General features: G+C 38.8%; 1 non-coding gene across 1 annotated transcript; it reads left to right on the top strand.

Moving 5' to 3' along the window:
• The first annotated feature begins 16,944 nt into the window (after positions 1-16,944).
• Positions 16,945-17,051, top strand: LOC117275052 (small nucleolar RNA R71). The gene has a single exon (XR_004505199.1). It is a non-coding gene; the product is annotated as a small nucleolar RNA R71 (small nucleolar RNA).
• Positions 17,052-22,920: the final 5,869 nt, after the last annotated feature.

The raw sequence follows: 22,920 nt of genomic DNA, 5'->3' as shown, positions 1-22,920 counted from the left end.
TGGTAATTTGCATCGTGCCGCGATGTTAAATCATGCGCCTCTTGGGAGGCAACCCATGTTCCTTTTTCTTTTCTTTTCGTCTTTTGTGGTTAGGTGTTATTTTGGTGCTAACTGGTTTTGAAGTATATTGCAGGAATGAGTGTACTTTATAGGAATTATGCCCCAAAAATTGGCTAGGTATGGAAAGAATTGCGGACCGCAAATTTTGGTTGCTACAGCAAAAGTTGATCTACGGCCGCACAATTACATTGCAGACCGCACAATTTCAATTGGAAAAATGACAACTCTCTTAAGTTGGTTTGTGAGAGAAATGGCCAAATTACGGATGCAAGACAAAATCTGTGGTCCGCAACAACTTCTGTGGCCGCACAGATAATTCTGCGGACCACAGCACAAAAGGGCTTCTGAGACCCCAAGTAACAGAGTGCGGACCGCAACAGGAAATCTGTGGCCGCACTCAACTCTCTTTCCCTCAGTCAAAACTGTCCAGTATAAATAGAAGGCCTAGGGCTACTGTTACTTTTTTTCCCTCTTTGAGCATTCACAAGTCTAAAATATTAAAATCATCTGGTAAATCATCTGCTACACACACTCAACATATGTGATCCCTCATTTGCACTACTTTAAATCTAGTATGCCTCAATTACTTGTAGAAGTTTTCAATTTTTAGTTTAATTTACAACTTTTTTGTTAGTTTTAGGCCAATTGTCAGTAGAATTCAATTATACAATCATGTGGGGTTAAAACAGTAGTGGGTCAACTAGTACTTGCTCTATGGGGAATGTGTAAATAGGTTTTCATGATTATACACTACCACCATGTCAAATTTGTGCAAAAAATTGCAAACCCTAGAACTCTAATCGTAATTGTGTTAAAATCTGTGGCCGCACAAGAAATTATTGGGTCTGCAAAAGTTGAAATTAGGGTACTTTAGTCAAGCATGATTCTGTGGCCGAAATGCAAAAATGTGCGGACCGCAAAAATTGCATCGAGGACACAGAACGACTAGTTCTCTGTTATCAGAGAGTTGTCAATTTGATGACTCACATGTGCGGCCGCAATAAAAAATGTGCGGACCGCAGAAAATTGATTGAGGCTGCAAAATAGCCCATTCTCAGTTATTAGAGAGTTGGCATATTGATGGTATCTGAGCTACGGCCACAATGACAATTGTGCGGACCACAATCCAATTTTGCGGACGCACTAACAATTGTGCAGACCGCAAATCCAATTCTGCGGCCGCAAGATTAAATTGTGCGGTCCTCAATGCCCAGTCTACGGCCGTAATGATAATTCTGCGGACCACACTCCCCTACCCTTCAATCATGTTTTACACTGTATTGTTCACTGTCTCTCTAGTGTGTTCTTGTATGTTTGCACTTGAATTACAACTGACACCTGCTTTTTCTTGGTATAGAAAATGGTTAGATATCGAGGCAAATGTGATACTTCAAAGGGGAGGGGTGAACCTTCCACGGGTCGAGGCAAGAGTGATTTACCCCTCGCCCTCCAAAATATAATCTCAAAGAAGACTATAGCCGGTCGAGGAAGAAATGCAGAGCCCTCCGAATCCAGTTCTTATGCCCCATCTAGGCAAGCATCGGAGGGCAACTCGGTTCAAGAGCAGCCGGCTATCCAATCAAAGCCACCAGGAATGTAACAACTCCGGGACGAGCCTTCCAAATCTCAGAGCACTTCTGAGGAGTCGAAAAGTGCTGGTCTGGCTTCTGAACCCTCCTATACACCTGTCCTTGAGGAACCAGCGACTACAGTTGATGACATTCCCGATGATGGCCGAGGGGGAGATACTACAGCTGCCGGACTTGAGCGGTCGAATAAGAAAGAGTTCTGGGAGAACCGGTTCATTTTTCTTTCTACCTTCACTAGCTTCCATGGGTGGTGGCCGGTGAGGTTGCTCACTCCTGAGTGACAGTTCCAATTGAAAGAACTTGAAAAGTATAACCCGTCAGTCTTGAGGCAGTTTTGAGAGCGGAAGGGGTGGATATGGTTCACCCAGAGCTTAGTGGACGCGAAGGAATACCTTGTTCGGGAGTTCTATGACAATGTGGCGCACATCAAGAAAGGGACAAAGGTAATGAAAGTGAGGAACCTGAAAGTGTGTTTTGACCTGCACACATTGAACTCCTACTTGGGGTTTGATGATGTTGAGCCCACAGAGTATTTGGAGAGGTTGGCAATGGGAGATACAACTTGCCCATGGCTAGCTGAGATTTTGGCAGCTCCTGGTCTGCCACCACCATGGATTACCACATGGGTGTCTATTCACAGAAATACCCTGAGTTTTGAGGTGAATGGGTGACAAACATTTGTATGTAGCCGACTCGACCCGTGTCAGAATGAGACAAACTTCCTATCATGCAAGCAGTTCTAGTCGGCCAACATATCTATGGTCGCCAGGCAAGCTGATACCTCCTGCCCGTATCCCAGTACCATTACTGAGTATATTACGGATGCACGGGTGGAGCCGATAGATTTTGATACGAAGGTGCGGGCGAATAAGCCCTTCTTATGTTATTCATTGATGAATGCACACAACGCTAAGAAAAAAGGGTCAGCCGACTACCACCAAAGGCCAGTCCGATAAACCATCAGTGGTAGTTAAAGAGACAGTTGATAAGTGATCTACGTCAGTAGAGCTTTCAGCCAGTGCAGTAGCTATGTCCTCACCTCCAGCCTCAGTGCCTCCAGCAGCCCCCATTACAGGTTCCACCTTGGCTTTGAAGCCGGTGCCGATGCCCACTGCTCCACTATCTACGCTGCGAGTCTCCCAAACACTGGAGAGCCTCAACAACTGGATGCAGATAGCTACTACAAAAATGTCTGACCTATCCAGTATTGTTGCAGCACACTCCTCCATTCCGGCACCCCAAATCCACCCACAGTTGAAGAAACTTTGAAGAAGCTCTTGGAGAATCAGAACACAATCATGGCCACTTTGCTACAGCATGGGTCTGTAATAGAAGAGTTGGGAAAGGAATTGAAGAAGATGCGAAGGTCCCAAGCCTCCAAGAAGTCAGTGAACAAGCTCCGAAGACAGGTTACTAAGCTTGTGATAGCAAGAGACATTAAATTTGATATGTTTATTGACCCGCACCACCCAAGCCTAGATCCTACAGCACATACAGCACCAGTTGGCCAGCCTGAGGAGCCAGACCTTGCTGCTAACACTGCCGAGGTAGTACGTCAGATGTTCACCAACCCAGCCACTCCCGGAGTTGAGGATGATGAGATCCAGTTGGATTAGGCTGAGGTCGGTAACACTAGTGTGGACACAAAGATGGCCAAGGAGCCATATGGAGTTTTCTTCACTCTTATTTAGTTAAGCATCGAGGAAAATGCTTATTTTTATTCGGGGGTGGAGTTTATTTGATATATTTTGCTGATTCTGAGACATTTGGCATGTAATTAATTTGATACTATTTTCTTCTTCTTTCTCATTATGTATATATTCTCTCTACTCTCTCATTATGTACATTCGCTACCCTTTCAATACTTTTTGCTTTGAAGCTTCTTTATGTTTGTTTTCTTATTAGTTAATGTTTAACTCTCATTATATATATTCGCTACGCTTTCAATAGTTTTTGCTTTATAGCTTCTTTATGTTTGTTTTCTTATTAGTTAGTATTTAACTAAGTAGCTTCTTTTTGAATTAGTAGCTTCTTTTAGATTTAATAGTTTTTCTTATGTTTTAGTAGATAATAAGACTTTGGTTTTCTTAATGCTACAGTTCTTTTCAAAGGTAGTTTTTGTGTGAACCGGGTGACTCGTCCCAACAATGGATGGCGTGACAACCTTCTTAGGGGATTGAGTCCATTTTTGGTGTTTAAGTAATAATAGTAGTAGTAATGAATAAAAATACCTAATTAAGTCATGCTTGAAGAGTCAAACATGCTTCACTTTGCACCAACATACTTAACTATGTGCTTATGGTTAAAAACAAGTCTTTTGGAAAGAAGTAGCTCTAGTTAGTGACTTTGTGAATCTTGTGTTGACTTAGGCAATCATCGAGTGGTTTAATCGAACCATAGTGATTTTCAATATTGAATGTGGTCATTGTGGGACCTTGACTCTATCCTCTTTAACAATCCAGTTGCGTGAGAGGTGAGATGCTTTTGTTGCAAGTCTAAGTACCCGTGCGAATGGTCTAGAACTTGCCCCGAATATGTTTCAAGGAGACATCGTAAGTTTTGCTTGGCTTGAGAAGTAATTGTAGGCTTTCCTTGACCTGCTTTAATTCTCCATTACCTACCAATGTTGTTATCCCTAGTCAATGCATTTGAGCCTCAAGCCTTTGTCAATTGATAACCATGTTACAAGCCTGTACCGGTATTGTCGTGACCCTCTCTTGGCACCCGAGCTTTCCTTAACACTCTTGTGAAATAATTGGCTAAAAACGTAAGGTTGGGGGATAGACGAGGAGATTGAAAGAGGTATGAAGGCACAAAAAGAGAAAATAAATGATGAAAAGGAAAGGCAAGAAAAAAAGAAAAAAAAGAACAAAAAGAAAAATACAAAAGAAAGTGAATAAGTGAAGGAGCTGAAGGGATTCAAAGAAAAGTAATGGTACAAAGCATGGAGAAATCAAAGAGGGAGAAAATGAATGTTATAATCAAGAAATAATGATGCTAAGTCTCTCTAATTACCCCAAGGAAAAGAAAATGCTTCAAAGAATTGGCAAAGCATGAGCCGAGAACAAAACAAATGGAGTGCTTAAGGAAAGATGAACCCGCTCTATCATAGCATATCCAAACTTAGTCCAAAAGACTTCATTGCATTCCGAAAAAGCCCTACGTGATTTCAAGTTGAGTGAGCTTACATTAGTGGCGATCTACATGAGGGGCAAGCCTATGGTACTTAAAGTAATACTTGCAACATTCTCTTGAGAGAAATGAGTGAACCTTTTGCAAATCTTTGGATTGAGTGCTAAAATTCATAAGTGAGATAGGCAAGCAGAGATTAAAGGAGGAGGAGTTTGGGATCCACAATGACCTACATGAAAGAGCGAGCTTTCACGATGAATAAAGTCAACTCTTGATGCTCAAGTGTCACATTAGAACTATATATACATAAACGTTTAACTTGTCACCTTGTTGATAATACATAAGTAGTATGGGTAATTGTTGGTACCAATTGATGTGTGAATGACTCACCTTTGATTAGTTGTAATGGCCATTGACTTGTGGATGTGGGGACGATTTTATTTTGCTTGAGTACAAGCAAAGGCTTAAGTTTGGGAGAGTTGATAAGTGGGGATTTTGATTACTTATTAGCACCTTTTAGCTTTTGTTTTAGTATAAAAGCATTGAATTGTATTCCTGAAACTGATGAAATGTGCTAAATTGAAGGAATATTGGAAGATGGACTCCCGAAATGAAATCCAACTCAAAAAGAAGTAATCTAAACTCGAGGGAATAAAAGGCACAGAAGCTCACAAAGTGCGGACTGCAGAATTTCATCTGCGGCCACAGATGATGAAGAAAAGTCCAACAGACATTTGTGTAAAGTGACGACCGCACATGAATTGTGCGGCCGCAAAAACTGGGATAGGAACAAAGTTCAGAGAATGTGCAATTTCCTAAGTTCCAAGTCCCTCAGAAGTGCAGGTCGCACAAGAATTGTGCAGCCGCAGAAGTAAAAGTGCGGACCGCAGAACCATGTTGCAAGCGCAGTTACAAATCTGCGGACCGTAGAAAGAATTCCTCATAGGCGCAAATCAGAATTATGCAGCCACAGACCTCCAGTTCATGAAAAGTTGGAGGAAATCTACGGACTGCACATGGAATTGTGCGACCGCAGAACCTCCCGGGGGGCTTTTTGTCCGAAATTGTCAGCTTTGTATAAATATAAGAGTTTCACGAAATTAGGTCAACTTTGATATTAGTAGCTACAGTAGCCGTTTCTCTTTGATTCTTTTAGTAGTTTTTCATATTTTGGGATATTTTAACGTAGATTTTATCATTTTAATTTTACAATATAAGTTTAATTAGCATTTCTTCTTCTATTTCTTCAATTCCAAGCATGAGTAGCTAGATATTTACGAGGGTTATGACCCAACCCTAGTGTGTAAACCTTATGGGTATTCAACTTAATGCTTGTTTATGGTTGGGTGTTTATTATTTAGCCTTGTTCATGCTTTAATTTGTGGAATTAATGGTTGCAAACATTAGTTCATGCTTATTTGACTTAGTCTCTACTTGAGAAAGAGAGATTTAGTCTGGGAAAACTTGGCTAACAAGAAATTGGGTCAATCGAGAGATTGATAATCCCAATTAAAGGGTTCAACCTAGAGATAGTAATAACCCGACTTGAGCTTTTATCAACTATTTCGTGCAATACCCATATGGACTTGAGAAAGACAAATTGGGAAAATCACTCTCTGGCCGAGAGGTATTGAGTGTGTAATTGAGAGTTGATAGCTATAATATACCCCGAGAAATAAAACAAGCATTAAGGTTTATATCCCATTAGGAAAAGACCTAGGTGATGGTCATAGCCCTAGGCTTTTTACAAAACTTGAAAAACAACAAAAAACAATTCTCTTAGTTTTATTTCTTAACTTTGCAATCTTAGTTTAAAATTAGACATAGAAACAACCCAAATTTGTGGAAGTGTAAATTAAGATAGTGAAACTCACATACTATAATATATACTCCTAACTCCCATATATAACTCCCTATGGAAATCGATCCCGACTCTTATTGGGTACTATTATTGCAATCGACCATTTCATAACCTTGATTTGAGGTGTGATATTGGATGAGATCCGTATCTCATCTGGAGGTCAGTCATATCACATCAGAGGTCGTCCTTACAGGCCAGCTCAGGTGGCTCGTCCGACTCATCGGGGTGCATCAGCTAGTCATGAATTATGCAGTACTCAGCTGGGGAAGTCATCTTTGAGTGCACTTACAGCTCAGAGCTCATACAATGCTCGGTCAGTTCAGGGTCCATCAGCACCGGGTTCTTCCAATGGCTATTCTAGTTCCCGGCACAAGGTCCATTACTATGATTGTGGAGAGTTGGGTCATGTGAGGAAGTATTATTCCAGTCATTAAAGAGGTCCAGTGCAGTAGGGAGGCCAGTCTATGACTTCTTCACCTATTGCTACACCATCCGCTCAGTCAGCTTGGGGTGCAGGTCATGTGGGTCAAGGTCACCCCAGAGGGAGAGGTCAGACACGTGCTGGTCAGGCTCGATGCTATGTTTTTCATCAGGCCAGAGGCAGTTGATTTAGACGCAGTGATCACAAGTATTATTTCAGTGTGCCATAGGGATGCTTCCATATTATATGACCCTGGTTCCACTTATTCATATGTATCATCGTACTTTGCTCGTTATTTGGATATGCCCCAAGATTCCTTAGTTAAGCATGTTCATGTATCTATACTGGTGGGTAATTATATCATTTTAGACCATGTGTATCAGTCGTGTGTGGTGACTATTGGGGGATTAGAGACGGGAGTTGATCTTTTAATTCTTAGTATGGTTGATTTTGACATAATTTTAGTCATGGATTGGTTGTCACTATGTCACTATATTTACGATTGTCACGCTAAGACCGTGACGTTGGTGATGCCGAGATTTCCTAGGGTTGAGCGGAGAGGTTCTATATGGATGTTATTGCCAATACTCCTATCATTGAATTAATTCCGGTAGTGAGAGTCTTTCCGGATGTGTTTCTTGAAGATCTACCGAGCATGCCACCCGACAGGGACATTGATTTTGGTATTGACCTGGTGCCGGGCACTCAACCCATCTTTATTCCTCCGTATCGTATGGCACCAGTAGAGTTGCAAGAATTGAAAGAACAACTTCAGGATCTACTTGATAAGGGATTCATTATGCCTAGTGTGTTTCCTTGGGGTGCACCGGTTTAGGTTTTGAAGAAGAAGGATGATACTGTGCGGATGTGCATTGATTATAGGTTGTTGAACAAAGTTACAATTAAGCAAAAGTACCCACCACCGAGCATTGATGACTTATTTGACCAACTTCAGGGTGCTAGAGTGTTCTCTAAATTTTATTTGAGGTCTGGGTATAACCAATTGAAGATTCGACATTTCGATATTCTGAAGACGACATTAAGGACCCATTATGGTCACTACGAGTTCCTTGTGATAACTTTTAGGCTGACCAATGCCCTAACAACATTTATGCATCTGATGAATAGTGTATTCTAGCCATATCTTGATTCCTTTTTCATAGTATTCATTGATGATATACTGGTGTACTCGCGCAGCCAGGCGAATCATGAGCAGGATTTGAGGATTATACTCCAGACGCTGAGGGAGAAGAAGCTTTATGCAAAATTCTCCAAGTGTGAGTCTTGGCTTTATTATATGGCATTCTTGGGCACATGGTGTCCAGTGAGGGGATCAAGGTAGATCCGAAGAAGATTGAAGCAGTTCAGTGTTGGCCCAAACCGTCCTCAGCTACTAGATTTAGAGTTTTCTTGGTTTGGTCAGATATTATCGCCATTTTGTGGAGGGTTTCTCGTCTATTGCTGCACCTTTGACTATATTGACCTAGAAGGGTGCCCCATTCAGGTAGTCTGATAAGTGTGAGGAGAGCTTTTCAGAAGATCAAGACTGCCTTAACCACAACTCCAGTTCTAGTTTTTCCTTCATCATCTGGTATATATACGGTTTGTTGTGATGCTTCTCGTATTGGTATCGGGTGTGTTTTGATGCAAGAGTGTAGGGTGATTGCTTATGCTTCATGCTAGTTAAAGCGCCATGAGAAGAACTACCCCGTTCATGATTTAGAGTTGACAGCTATTGTTCATGCATTGAAGATTTGGAGGCATCGGAGTCTACATCACTTGTTTAAGCAAAAGGATCAAATATTTAGCCAGCGAAGATGGTTGGAGCTGTTAAAAGACTATGATATCACCGTTTTGTATCATTCCGAGAAGGCCAATGTGGTGGCCGATGCCTTGAGCTGAAAAGATGTGAGTATGGGTAGCCTTGAATATATTACAATTGGTAAGAGACCGCTAGCATCAGATGTTCAGGCCTTGGCCAATCAGTTCGTGAGGTTAGATGTTTCGGAGCCTAGTTGAGTTCTCGATTGTGTGGTTTCTCGGTATTATTTGTATGAACGCATTAGAGAGCGCCTGTATGATGACCCATATTTGCTTGCCCTTAAGGACACGGTACAACACGGTGATGCCAAGGAGGTTTCTACTGGAGATGATGGGGCGTTCGAATGTAAGGGCCGGATTTGTGTGCCCAATGTGGATGGGATATGTGAGTTTGATTCTTGAAGAGGCCCACAGTTTGCTATATTCAATTCATATTGGTGCCACAAAGATGTATCAAGACTTGAGGCAGCACTATGTGGAGGAGAATGAAGCAGGATATAGTAGAGTATGTGGCTCGGTGCTTGAACTGTTAGCAGGTAAAGTACAAGCATCAGAGGCAGGGCAGTTTGCTTTAAAGACTTGAGATTCCCGAGTGAAAATGGGAGCGTGTTACCATGGACTTAGTTGTTGGACTCCAATGGACTTTGAAGAAATTTGATGTAGTTTGCGTGATTATGTACCAATTGACTAAGTCCGCACATTTCATTCCGGTTGTGTCTACCTATTCTTCTGAGCAACTAGCTGAGATATATATCAGCGAGATTGTTCGTCTTCACGGTGTGCCGTTGTCCATTAATTATGATCAGGGAACACAGTTCACATCGTAGTTTTAGAGAGCAGTGTAGCGAGAGTTGGGCAGAAGGGTTATGTTAGGTATAACATTCCACCCTCATATGGAGGGGCGGTTCGAGCGCACCATTCATATTTTGGAGGATATGCTACGCGCCTGTGTTATGGATTTCGGGGGTTCGGGGGGGTCTTAGGATTAGTTTCTACCACTTGCGTAGTTTCTGTTGGGTCCAAACGTACACGCAAGTATACACGGCCGACAAGTAATAAAGTGATAAGAAAGTATCGTTCCCATGAGGATTTATAATCAACTATTGTCCAATCCAAGCTATTTAAAAATTTAATGCTCAAGTAAGTGTGAAGAAGATGATTACGATTTTTGTAACTAAATTACTAAGAACTAATGAGCATTCAAGAAAATAATATCGCAAGTAAAGCAATCAATCACTTAGAATGAATTCAATAACATATTTCAGTGTTATGGGATTAAAATCTCTCCTATTGAATTTTTTCGGTTGATGTAATCATTTGACTTATCTAATCTGTTGATTAGCTTGGTTTATTATGCTCGTGAAGTTCTTTCGACGCTTCGCTCGCCCATTCAATACAACCTAAGACTATATGTCTATAGAATCAAACTTGACAAGAACACATGTATATATCCTGCAAAAATAACCAAGTAATGCAACTAGAATATGTCTATCCTAATCGCGAATCTATTCTCCGATGCCCGGAATCAAGAACTTACTCTATTCAATCCTATATGCAATCAATAGTTTCCCCTTTTGAGTTCAACTATAAATTCATAGATAGTACTCTGTTGTTAGCTATGCAATAGAATAATTAAGTGCAAGATTGAATAAACAAATTAATATCATAGAATCAAGCAACACAATCAACCGTGAAATTACAATAGTCAAACACGACCCATAACCCCATAATAATGAGGTTCTTAGCCACTCATGTTCATGAGAACTATCAAAATATTATTTTTAAACATAAAAGCTATGAATACTAGATGAAGGATGGAAGAATTGATGAATTTCATGCTCCCGAGTGTTTGTAGTTGTATTTTTCTCTCAAAGTGGTGTCTCCCCCTCAAAAATATGTTTAGACTTGCTTTTATGCGAGTTGGGGTGTCTTGGTTTGAAATAACCAAGTCTCGGACGAATAGGACAAGTTCCCGTCACCGGTACCCAGGGTAGCATAGAGCTCTAGCCCTGGCGCTGGGAAATTTTATGGTCTGATTTCTGTGCCACAGGTAGCGCCCCACGCTAGCCTGGGCGCTACTTTGTGGCATTTTTTCCATTTCATCCTTTTTTTGCTTAATATCATGCATCTTCGTCCCACATTACCTCCAGATGATTCCTACACATAAAAATACCACGAATTCGCACATATGCATATAAACATACATGCTTTAAGCCGAATATCAACACCTCTCACTTAAACTTTTGCTCACCCTCAGGCAATGGAACTATAAACTACACCCCAACAACGTACACATCAACTATGGGGAGCAATTCAATTTTTCAATCATACACTCTACCTTTGACTATAATCGATACCGGCAATAAATCATGGTATACGAAATTCACATTGTTCCCATTTTAAACATTCCCAAGTATACATAATGCAATTCAACCAATTCAAACAACCTATCCACAACCACCCTACATCAAGATCCGACTCATTACCACTAAGCACCCTCAACTCGCGCACTCACTGAACAAGAGAAGCTTACAACATTACCAATCCATCATGAGATCATGTGCCCTCACCAACAAATAAGAGAGTGAATATAGAATTAGTCCACAAATTCAAATATGAATTTGAACATAAATTAAGGACATCACACAATTAAACAAAAGTCGCTCACTCTCACAAAGAATTTCATATGCATCCCGTGGTCGTACCATAAGCTTCCCTATAGTGTACATCTCTACTAATCTAAGCTAGCCAAGTCTAGGATCAATTAGAACTTTATAGGTTGTAATGTAGGCTAAGGAACGGGTGGGATACATCTAGGAATAGAGACTAACCCTCCTAAGCCCTTTAATACACTACACTCAAGAATCAAGCACGTATTCTTCTCAACCAATTCACTCACCCCAAACCATACACAATATAGCCCTTTCTTCAATTAAACACTTCTAGATCCCTACTAGCATGAATTAGTAAGATTAGGAGGTGTGTTTGTTTTTTTTTACTATCAACATTATTTGTTTTTTTACTTGGAATTCTCTTTTCTCTCTTTTATTTTTCTACACACACTCCATACATTAAGGTTCATCGACTAGAGGTAATTTTCATAACTTTAGTTCACCTTATGGGGCCTTCCATGGTTCCACTTGAAAGCTACTTCCCAAATCTCTCACCTTACTTCTTTTAGCGCCTAAGTGCCTTCGGAGGTAAAGGTTCAACAAGATCAAGTTACGAACATAATCGTAATACGACTTGTAATGTGGGTGCCAAAGAAAAGGTTTATTGGCTCAAAGGGGTTATGACGAGCTCAAAACACACACCTAAATATGCTCGCTAGTCAAAGATAGTATAGAAAATTATTGTATCCACAAGGATTGAAGTTAAACAGTATTTTCGTAGCTTGTAGCTAGATTGCTATCCAAGATGATTAACAATTGAGATTATATGATTAAGAACTAAAATTAACTAAGACTTTAGATATAATTGACTAATGACAATTGAACAAAATTAAGCAAAGAAGATATCAATAGGAGAAAATAGGGGTTGATTGGATAGGTACAAGATAATTGTCCGAGATTTAACTCTCGTTAATTCACTTCTAATGTTTAAGGGAGTCTCTCGAATTCACTCAATTATTAGTCCAAACTTTTAGTAGAAACTCCTCTCTCGATTAAGTCTCAACCTCACAATATGAACCAATTTATGCTCGGTGAAGATATGCATGAATTTGTAGTGGACTGGTATTTAGGAGAACCTCTTTTGATTATCCTCCTAACTATGTCTAAACAATAACTCAACTAGCCTCTTTCGATTAATAAGAAAAATGAATGAATTCAACCAACAAGATGATGCAAAAACATCACAAGTTATGCCTCTCTCGATTACATAAACATGTGAATATAGATGCAATAATTAAATCACCCAAAACAATTCAATACATAAAAACAAGAGTTAATATCCACAAACAATCATCAAAACACCAAATCCATCAATCCCTAAAGAGAACTACTCCATAGATATGGAGAAATTCATCACAAATATAAAGAAAAGCATTAAACGATCCAAACTCTTGTCTGGAGTGAGGATTGGATGATGAATTCCTTGTGCTTTGGCTTCTCCACCTTCTCTCTAGCCTCCTTAGGTCTTAGATGTGTCAAAAGTCCAGAAAATACCATTTTTCATTTATCTATACCAAGTAGGGTCGGGCGCAAACGAAATCACCATTTCCTAGCCGAAATAGGAAAACTTGCAAACTTATTGTATTTCATGCGTCGCCCTGTGTGTAGCAGGGTGTGTAGCATTAGTGCTTTTTCCTGACAGACCCCAAAAACCCAGTCTCTCAAGTTTGCTATTTTTTGATAGATTTTTACACTGATGCGTCACACTGTGCATTTTTTCAGCAGATTATTCTTCTTTGAATTTTGATGCCCAGAAGTGATCCTCGACACCTGAACACGATTCCGGCTTATTCCTTTGGGATTTTACTCAGACTTCAAAGCTCCAATTAGCTCGAATTAGTTCCATAACATCTACATAGCTCAGAATCACTCCTACAAGGCATAAAACATACAATTAGTGTAAAATACTAGCAATTAACGCTCAAACTCAATTAAAATACAATAAATTGGAATGTAATAAGAGACTAAAATACAAGATTATAGCCTACCATCAACACCCCACACTTAAACCATTGCTCGTCCTCGAGAAATCACACCACACTTTATATAGACACAACCTTACTAAGCAACTTTCCTAACTCATTACACCAAGAATATTTAAAATAGACTGAGCACAATCGTGTAACATCTTCACCTCAAGAATCGACTCAAAAGCACCATGCATTATTTATAACTCACTCACTTACTCTAATATAGAGGTCAACAACATTGCCTTTCCTCCATGAATCAACTGCCTTCACAATAATAGAGAGTAGTTCCACACACAATAAAAGTTAAGAATAATTAGGAACTCAAGATAGAAAGAATTTACTCAGAAACAACATTCATATGCCACAAAAGATGCACCATAGGCTTGCCCGTAGTGTACTACTCAATTAATCGAGCCCATTCAGTCAAGGATCAAATAGGACTTTCATGGGTTGTAATGTAAGTTGCGGGACGGGTAGGATACATTTAGATATAAGAGTGACTACATCTCCCTAAGCACTTTAATACATACATTTCATTGTTCAAAACCCCACACTTATGTCAAACCATAACTCTACCTTCACATCAATATACATTAACTCCCAACTACTTTAAGCACAATTACATCAAGCTTCACCACTATCAAGGAATATTTTACACAATCATACAATTAATTTTTTTATCTTTTTCCTTTTCAATTCAAGTGGCTTTTATTTTTTCAAAACAGTGCACCTTTTTTCTTATCTCAATAGGTCCACTCGAAAGCCTAACCAACACCTCATACTTTAACTTTTACAAAATTCATACCAAATTCAAGTGTTCACAAGAGGTAAATGTTTCAAATAGATGGTCAATTCAAACAAATGGGTAAGGCTTGTAATGTGGTTTCCAAAAGAAACAGGATTACAGGCTCAACAGGGTTAACTAAGATACATAACAATTAGGTGGGTAAAAGCATAAAACTGGCTCAATAATGAAATGCCTATATCACTTCCCAGACTGAACAAAACTACTGTTTCGCTTTGCAGATACACGGGGCAAGTTTTAGACATTAAAGGCAATGCACAGAATAACACAAAAACCTCACACACACATGGCACATAACTCACTCAAGATTCGATGATCAAGACTCTCTAGTCAGAGTAGTTAAGCAAAGTTAAACTTATACAATATAAGGTGCTTGAGCAAGAGTCAAAACTTGAGCCTAAGCGTCACAACTAAAGCACTCACTATTCTCAAGGCATAATAAAGTCAAGAGACATTGCTTCCAATTCAAATCATAGCACATGGTTTCCTACTTCTAAAAACAAAAACTAACTACACCCAGTTCAAACAACACTCTTGGAAAAGAACCGTGGCACAAAGAAAAACCAAGGGGGAATTATTACACTACCTAAAAAAAAATTGTCTTTTTCTTTCGACTTAAATCCTTCAAGAAACCTTTCGAATGATATCCATCGTCGGGAAACGTCAAAAATTTTAAAAGTTTTTATGTTTTTGTTTTTTAGTTTTAAAAAACTAAAACTAAAACTAACATACATACAACATAAAACATATAATTATCCCCTACCCCACACTTCAAGTTGTGGCATGTCCCTATGACACACAATTAAAAATTATAAGGTAGAGGAAACTTCCATGAATATCTAGTCGGGGTCTGAGTCGAAGTCGGGCTCCATTCCACGCGCCCGAACCAGTGCACACATCCATGCAGACAGCTTATACTCAGCCTTTTTTGGGGTACACCCCACACTTATCTTTTTCACTCATTGTAACCTTTTCTTTCAAACTCTTTACTTTCCATTTAATAGTTGCAGATGGCTTCTCCTTTTTAACCCCGTTTCTACATTCATCTCAAAAGTTACAGTCACCTCCCCCACTCTAAGCGTGAGTTTTCTATCATGTATGTCTAATATTTCTCTACCCGTTGCTAAGAATGGTCTTCCTAAAATTAGAGGGACCTCCTTATTCTCCTCCATATTTAATACAATAAAGTCCACATGAAATACAAACTTATCTACCCGCACTAAAACATCTTCCACTATCTCCTCGGGTATCAGAGTTGTTTGGTCAGCTAGTTGCAAAGACATTGGTGCCGACCTTATCTATCCAACCTCACTCTCCAACTTCCTATAAATAGACAAAGGCATTAAATTAATTGAGGCACCAGAATCACATAAAGATTTATCAAATTTAATAGAGCCTAAAGAGCAAGGTATAGTAAAACTCCCTGGATTTCCACATTTTTGTGGTAGTTTATTTTAGAAGATAGCACTGCAATGCTCTGTGAGTTTGACAACTGATGTCTCCTCAACCTTCCTTTTCTTTGTAAGGATCTTCTTCAAGAATTTTGCATAAGCTGGCATTTGGGAGAGCACCTCTGTGAATGGCAAACTTACATTAACCTGTCTTAGCATATATAGGAGCCTCTCAAATTGTTTATCAAGCTTCTCTCTATAAAACTTTTGGGGAAAAGGTAAAGCAGGCATGTGCTTGCTCTCTTCATTAGATTCATCCCTTCTCGAAGTGTCCTATTTCTTCTTCTTGTCAGCTCCCTTCTTTCCTGTCTTCTATTTATCAACTTCATTTTTCAGCTTCTCCCTAATTTCTTTTTCAGGCACACTCTCTTTTTGGACCGGAGTGGTCTCTTCCAACACTTGCCCGCTTCTCAGAGTTACAACATTTACAGTTTATTTGGGGTTCCTTTCAGTGTCAGCTGGCAAAGTACCTGGGATCCTCTAAGACAATATGGTGGCAATTTGTCCCACTTTCTTCTCCAAATTTTGCAACCTTGTGCCAAGTTCTTTGATAGTTGAACCATGAGCATCTAATCTATCATTTGTCTTGACAATGAAGGACTTCATTAGATCTTCTAACCCAGACTGAATTGGTTGTTGAGGGTGAAACTGCTGCCTTTGCTGATTTTGGAAAACAGGCGCCCCTTGTCCCTGAGGTCTGGCGTTATTTTGTTGCCATGCATTTGTTGTACCTCCTAGTGAACTCCATGATAAAATGGGGTGCCTCTGACCCATTGCATTAAAGTTGTAATTTCCAACAACATTAACTTCCTCAGTTGTGGCTTGACACGCATGAGTAGGGTGTCCTATTCCACAAATATCACATGTTGTATGAGTCTCACCCTGTATTGAGCCTTAGGTCAGCTTCCTTTTCTCCTTTGCCATAGCATCAAGTTGTACCTACACAGATGTGTTAGCATCAACCGGGTGAACACTATTCACCCGTCTTCTTTCAGCACTTTCAGAGGGCCACTAATTTGCATCTTCAGATAATTCATCGAGAATGGTGGCTATCTCCTCTGGTGTCTTCTTTATTAACGGACCTCGAGCTGCAATTTTTAACGTTCTGCGTGAGGCCGGTGTCAACCCATCCCAAAAATCCTGGAGTTGCATCCAGAGTTCAATACCACTGTGTTGACACTTTCTGACGATCTCCTTGAACCTCTCCCAAGCTTTAAAAACTGTTTCATTATCTTTCTGGCAGAAGTTATGGATCTCTCTTCTAAACTTGCCCGTTTTAGCTGAGGAGAAATGTTTGTCAAGAAATTTTCTGGTCATCTCCTCCCATGTTCGAATTGATCCTTGAGGCAAGCTCCGAAGCCACTTCCTCACATCATCTTTTAGTGTGAAGGGGAATGCCCTTAGATAAACTGCATCTTGTGAAACACCATTATATTGGAAGGTGTTCATGATCTCCTCGAAGTCCATTAGATGATTTTTTGGATCTTCGTTCATCTTTTCTCTAAAGACACATCAGTTTTGCAGAGTTTGAAGCAACCCTTGCTTCAATTCGAAAGTGTTTGATGCAACTGTAGGTGGTCAAATGCTTGACAAACCTTGGTTGTAGACTAGTCTAGATTAATCACCAAATGGTCTCCGAGCATTGGGATCTATGTTTCTAAACTGACCTACACCCACAGGTTGATTTTGATTAAGTTTATGACCCCTATCTTCTTCATAAATACGTTGTGCATCTCTAAAACCTGCTTCTTCAGCATCTCGTGCCACTTTTTCTCTTTGTTGGGCTGCCTCTCTCGCATCCAAGTCCACATTATCTTTACCATTTCTGGCCATATCTTTGGTTGAGGATTGCCCAACCTTTTCTAATGTCTCGGTGAGATTTTTTTCCTTCTTCAGCTGTTGCAGTTGTTTTTCTATTTCTAGCCCGTATGGTAGCAATTCTTTCCCAAAAGATCAAGTCATGCACCAATCTAACACGTAACATGCGCACAGTAAAAGAACACCAACCGTAAAAAGGGAAAAATAAAATAAAACAAAAAGAACAAATTCCTGAATTAGCACTACAAACTATTTCAAATACTATTGATTGCCAATCCTCAGTAACGATGCGAAAATTTGACGAGCTCAAAACACACACCTAAATATGCTCACTAGTCAAAGATAGTATAGAAATCGTATCCACATGGATTGGAGTTAAACAGTATTTTCGTAGCTTGTAGCTAGATTGCTATCCAAGATGATTAACAATTAAGATTATATGATTAAGAACTAAAATTAACTAAGACTCTAGATCTAATTGACTAATGACAATTGAACAAATTAAGCAAAGAAGATATCAATAGAAAAAAATAGGGGTTGATTGGATAGGTGCAAGATAATTGTTTGAGATTTAACTCTCTTTAATTCACTTCTAATGTTTAAGCGAGTCTCTCGAATTCACTCAATTATTAGTTAAAATGTTTAGTAAAAACTCCTCTCTCGATTAAGTCTCAATCTCACAATATGAACCAATTTATGCTCGGTGAAGATATGCACGAATTCGTAGTGGACTGGTATTTAGGAGAACCTCTTTCGATTATCCTCCTAACTATGTCTAAACAATAATTCAACTAGCCTCTTTCGATTAATAAGAAGAATGAATGAATTCAACCAACAAGATGATGCAAAAACATCATAAGTTATGCCTCTCTCGATTACATGAACATGTGAATATAGATGCAATAATTAAATCACCAAAAATAATTCAATACATAAAAACTAGAGTTAATATCCACAAACAATCATCAAAACACCAAATCCATCAATCCCTAAAGAGAACTACTCCATAGATATGGAGTAATTCATCACAAATATAAAAAAAAATCATTAAACGATCCAAACTCTTGTCTGGAGTGAAGATTGAATGATGAATTCCTTGTGCTTTGGCTTTTCCACCTTCTCTCTAGCCTCCTTAGGTCTTAGATGTGTCAAAAGTCCAGAAAATACCATTTTTCCATTTATTTATATATGAAGTAGGGTCGGGCATAAATGAAATCACCCTTTCCTAGCCGAAATAGGAAAACTTGCAAACTTATTGTATTTCATGCGTCACACTGTGTGTAGCAGGGTGCGTAGCATTAGTTCTTTTTCATGATAGACCCCAAAAACCCAGTCTCTAAAGTTTGCTATTTTCTGACAGATCTTTACACTGATGCGCCACACTGTGCATTTTTCAGCAGATTATTCTTCTTTGAATTTTGATGCCGGCTTATTGCTTTGGGCTTTTACTCAGACTTCAAAGCTACAATTAGCTCGAATTAGTTCCATAACATCTACATAGCTCAGAATCACTCTTACAAGGCATAAAACACACAATTAGTGCAAAAAACTAGCAATTAACGCTCAAACTCAATTAAAGTGTAGTAAATTGGAATGTAATAAGCGACTAAAACACAATATTATAGCCTACCATCAGGCTAGAAACGAAAATATTTTATTTTTAAGTGACAAGCACATCTATGATCAAGCAAGAAACGCCTACGTCATCTCCTAGACTAGCACACTTAATGATTTCGCTTCGAATAACACACGGAGCAAGTTTTAGACTACACAGGATAGCACAGAATAACACAAATCCTCACACACACACATTGCACATGACTCAATCAAGACAGTTCTGTTCAACTCTCAAGTCAAGAAAGCACATATAATTGAGAAAGTTTTAAGAAATAATGAACTATGTGACATACAAGTCAAACAACTGAGCACAAGCGTAATAGAGTAGGCTATTTATTTTACTTAGGCATCACAATTAAAATCAAATATAACATGAAAACAGAGCGCATGCCATAGCCTAATGTGCCATCACCAAACATGTCATAGGTGTCTAGAGCAACTTAGTTTTCTTCCTATCCAACTCCTAAAAAGTTAAAATCAAAATACCTGGTTCAAGCTACACCCTTGGAAAAGAACCAGCGCCCAAAGAAAATCCAAGGGATACTACCTAACTATCCTAAAAAATAAAAGAAATATTTTTGGTGTTTTTAATCGAACCTTAATCCCTCAAGAAAGCTGTCCAAGAGATCCATCGTCCGAAAAAATCTGAGCTTTTTCTATTTTTTTAAAAGTCTACTACTCTAAACTAGACTACTTCTAACTACGGGTTTTATAAAAAAAACTAATATGAAAAACTAGCTTTTATACAATTACACTCAGAAATTAGTTCCCCCACCCCACATTTATATCATGCATAGTCCTCGATGCATGGATCACATAGAAAGATATTAAAACAATGATGAGAAATACTCCATGAGAGGTCAAAGGCCGAAGTAATAGCAGCTAACGGGGTACTCAAACTTCTACCAAGGATGGTCCTTTGTGCGCGTACCTTACACTAGTTCCAACCATCTGGCTCGCTTTTGTACACTTTCAGTGGCTTTTCTTCCTATGCTCATAATCCTAAAAAATAAAAATAAATAGTACAACAATAATATAAAATATAAAATAAACAGACATAAAAGAAAGTAGTAAAGCTGGGTTGCCTCCCAACAAGCGCCTAATTTATAGTCGCGGCACGACTTGAACCACTTTTTGCCTCCACCTCGAACTTATGAATTGTACCCCTAACAGGGGATCCAGTCTACGGATGTGCTCTTTTGGTGGGGCTACAAAGATAACCCGGCCAAGTAATACATTTTTCACTCTGCACTTCTTGGCCTCTAGATGAGGAATGTAATTTTGTCTTTCTGGCACAATAAATATCAAAATGTGGGCACCTTGTTCCTCATTCGTTGACTCCTCAGATGACTCGATTTTTATGTCATCATCCAAAAACAATGTCGAAAAATGTATGGAATGAGGACTAATACACCCAAACTCTAGAATTGCATCGCTATTTACACCCTAATATGTACACACACCAGAGTCTTCAAGTGCTACATTATCTACTTTCTCGCATGACTCTAGTGTATTTTCTCAACATGGGCATCAGCAACAAAAATATGATTAAATGATTGAATCTCCACTTTTAGATCCTCAATTTGGTGTATAAGCTCCTTTTCAACTTCACACAACTCAAGGCGTCAGACACAACAACATTTGCATTCAATTGAGCTTCCAAATCATGAATAGCAGTGCCAAATTGTTCAATCTTTTGTCCTGGTTCAGCTCTTTCTTCTATTAAGTATCTCATCCAAGTTGCAATTTTCTCTCATTGATCCTCATATATTTCTAATCTTTCAGCTTGTTCCACTAGCCATATATGGCTCAAAATCTCCATTTTTTCAATATTGTCCTCTTACTGGAACTCGCTCTCTTCATTAAATTCTTCCATATTGGCCTTCAATCTTGTGATTACTACCCTTATTCTTTTCATATCTTTCTTTCTTTCATCTTGTTTCTCTGCTACTTGCCTCAAAATATCCCTAATATATGCATTATGTTCTATATCCTGCACTTCATTGCTTCTATCAAACTCACAAACATTATTAGAAAGATTATAACAATGGCGCGAACAAGGATAAAAAGAATAAGGACAACCATCCCAATAGCCACCTTGACCACCATATATATTACAAATATTTCACTTAAAGGATTTACATTGCGCGCACAACTCGGTCCCGAGAATATTCTGATAATGTTTCCATCAGTGGGGTCCTACACAATGTAGACAAGGATCATCAAAGTAAGAATAATCATCATTCGAACAATTTTCATTCCAACATGCCTTGTTAAGATAAGTAACAAACTACTACAATAAACAAACAAAATATATAAAAATAACTTGAACAGATAAAAAGTAAAATTCTCATCTAGAAAAATAGCTAATTTTAAGTCCCCGGCAACAGCGCCAAAAATATGTTGGGTCCAAACGTACACACAAGTATACGCAGTCGACAAGTAATAAAGTGATAAGAAAGTATCGTTCCCACGAGGATTTATGATCAACTATTGTCCAATCCAAGCTATTTATAAATTTAATGCTCAAGTGAGTGTGAAGAAGATGATTGTTATTTTTGTAAAATAAATTACTACGCACTAATGAGCAAGCAAGAAAATAATATTGCAAGTAAAGCAAGCAAACACTTAGAAAGAATTCAATGAGATGGGGATATTCCAGGGTTATGGGATTAACGTTTCTCCTATTGCGTTTTCCGGTTGATGTAATCACTTGACTTATCTAATCTGTTGAGTAGTAGGGTTTATTATGTTCGAGAAGTTATTTCGAGGCTTCGCTCTCCTATTCAAGACAACCTATGATTATATGTCTATAGAATCAAACTTGACAAGAACGCATGTATATTTCCTGCAAAAATAACCAAGTAAGGCAACTAGAATATGTCTATCCTAATTGCGAATCTATTCTCCGATGCCCAGATTCAAGAACTTACTCTATTCAATCCTATATGAAATCTATAGTTCCCACTTTTGAGTTCAACTATAAATTCGTAGATAGTACACTATTGTTAGCTATGCAATAGAATAATTAAGCGCAAGATTGAATAAATAAATTAATATAATAGAATCAAGCAACACAATCAACCGTCAAATTGCAATAGTCAAACATGACCCATAATCCAGCAGAATAATGAGGTTCTTAGCCATTCATGTTCATGACAATAATCAGAATATTGTTTTTAAACATAAAAGCTATGAATACTAGATGAAGGATGGACGAATTGATGAATTTCGTGCTCCCGAGTGTTCCGTACTTGTGTTTTTCTCTCAAATTGGCGTCTACCCTTTCAAAATAGGTTTAGAATTGATTTTATATGAGTTGGTGGCATCTTGGGTCAAAATAACCAAGTCTCGGGTGAAATAGGACAAGTTCATGTCACCAGCGCCCAGGGTAGCGTGGGGCGCTAGCCCTGGCGCTGTGAAATATTATGGAATGATTTTTGTGCCACAACCCCAATCTAGCCTGGGCGCTACTTTGTGGAATTTTTTCTATTTCATCCCCTTTTTGCTTCAAATCATGCACCTTCATCCCACATTATCTCCAGATGATTCCTACTTATAAAAATACCACGAATTAGCACAAATTATTACATTACACATCTGACATTTACGAAACATGGGTAAAATGCGAGGCAGTATGCATACAAATATACATGCTTTAAGCTGAATAACAGTTTGCCTACAACAACAGCTACCAATCGAG

The sequence above is a fragment of the Nicotiana tomentosiformis genome, chromosome 5 (assembly GCF_000390325.3).
Source record: "Nicotiana tomentosiformis chromosome 5, ASM39032v3, whole genome shotgun sequence".
Taxonomy (NCBI): Eukaryota; Viridiplantae; Streptophyta; class Magnoliopsida; order Solanales; family Solanaceae; genus Nicotiana; species Nicotiana tomentosiformis.
This window is presented reverse-complemented; position numbering and strand designations above follow the sequence as displayed.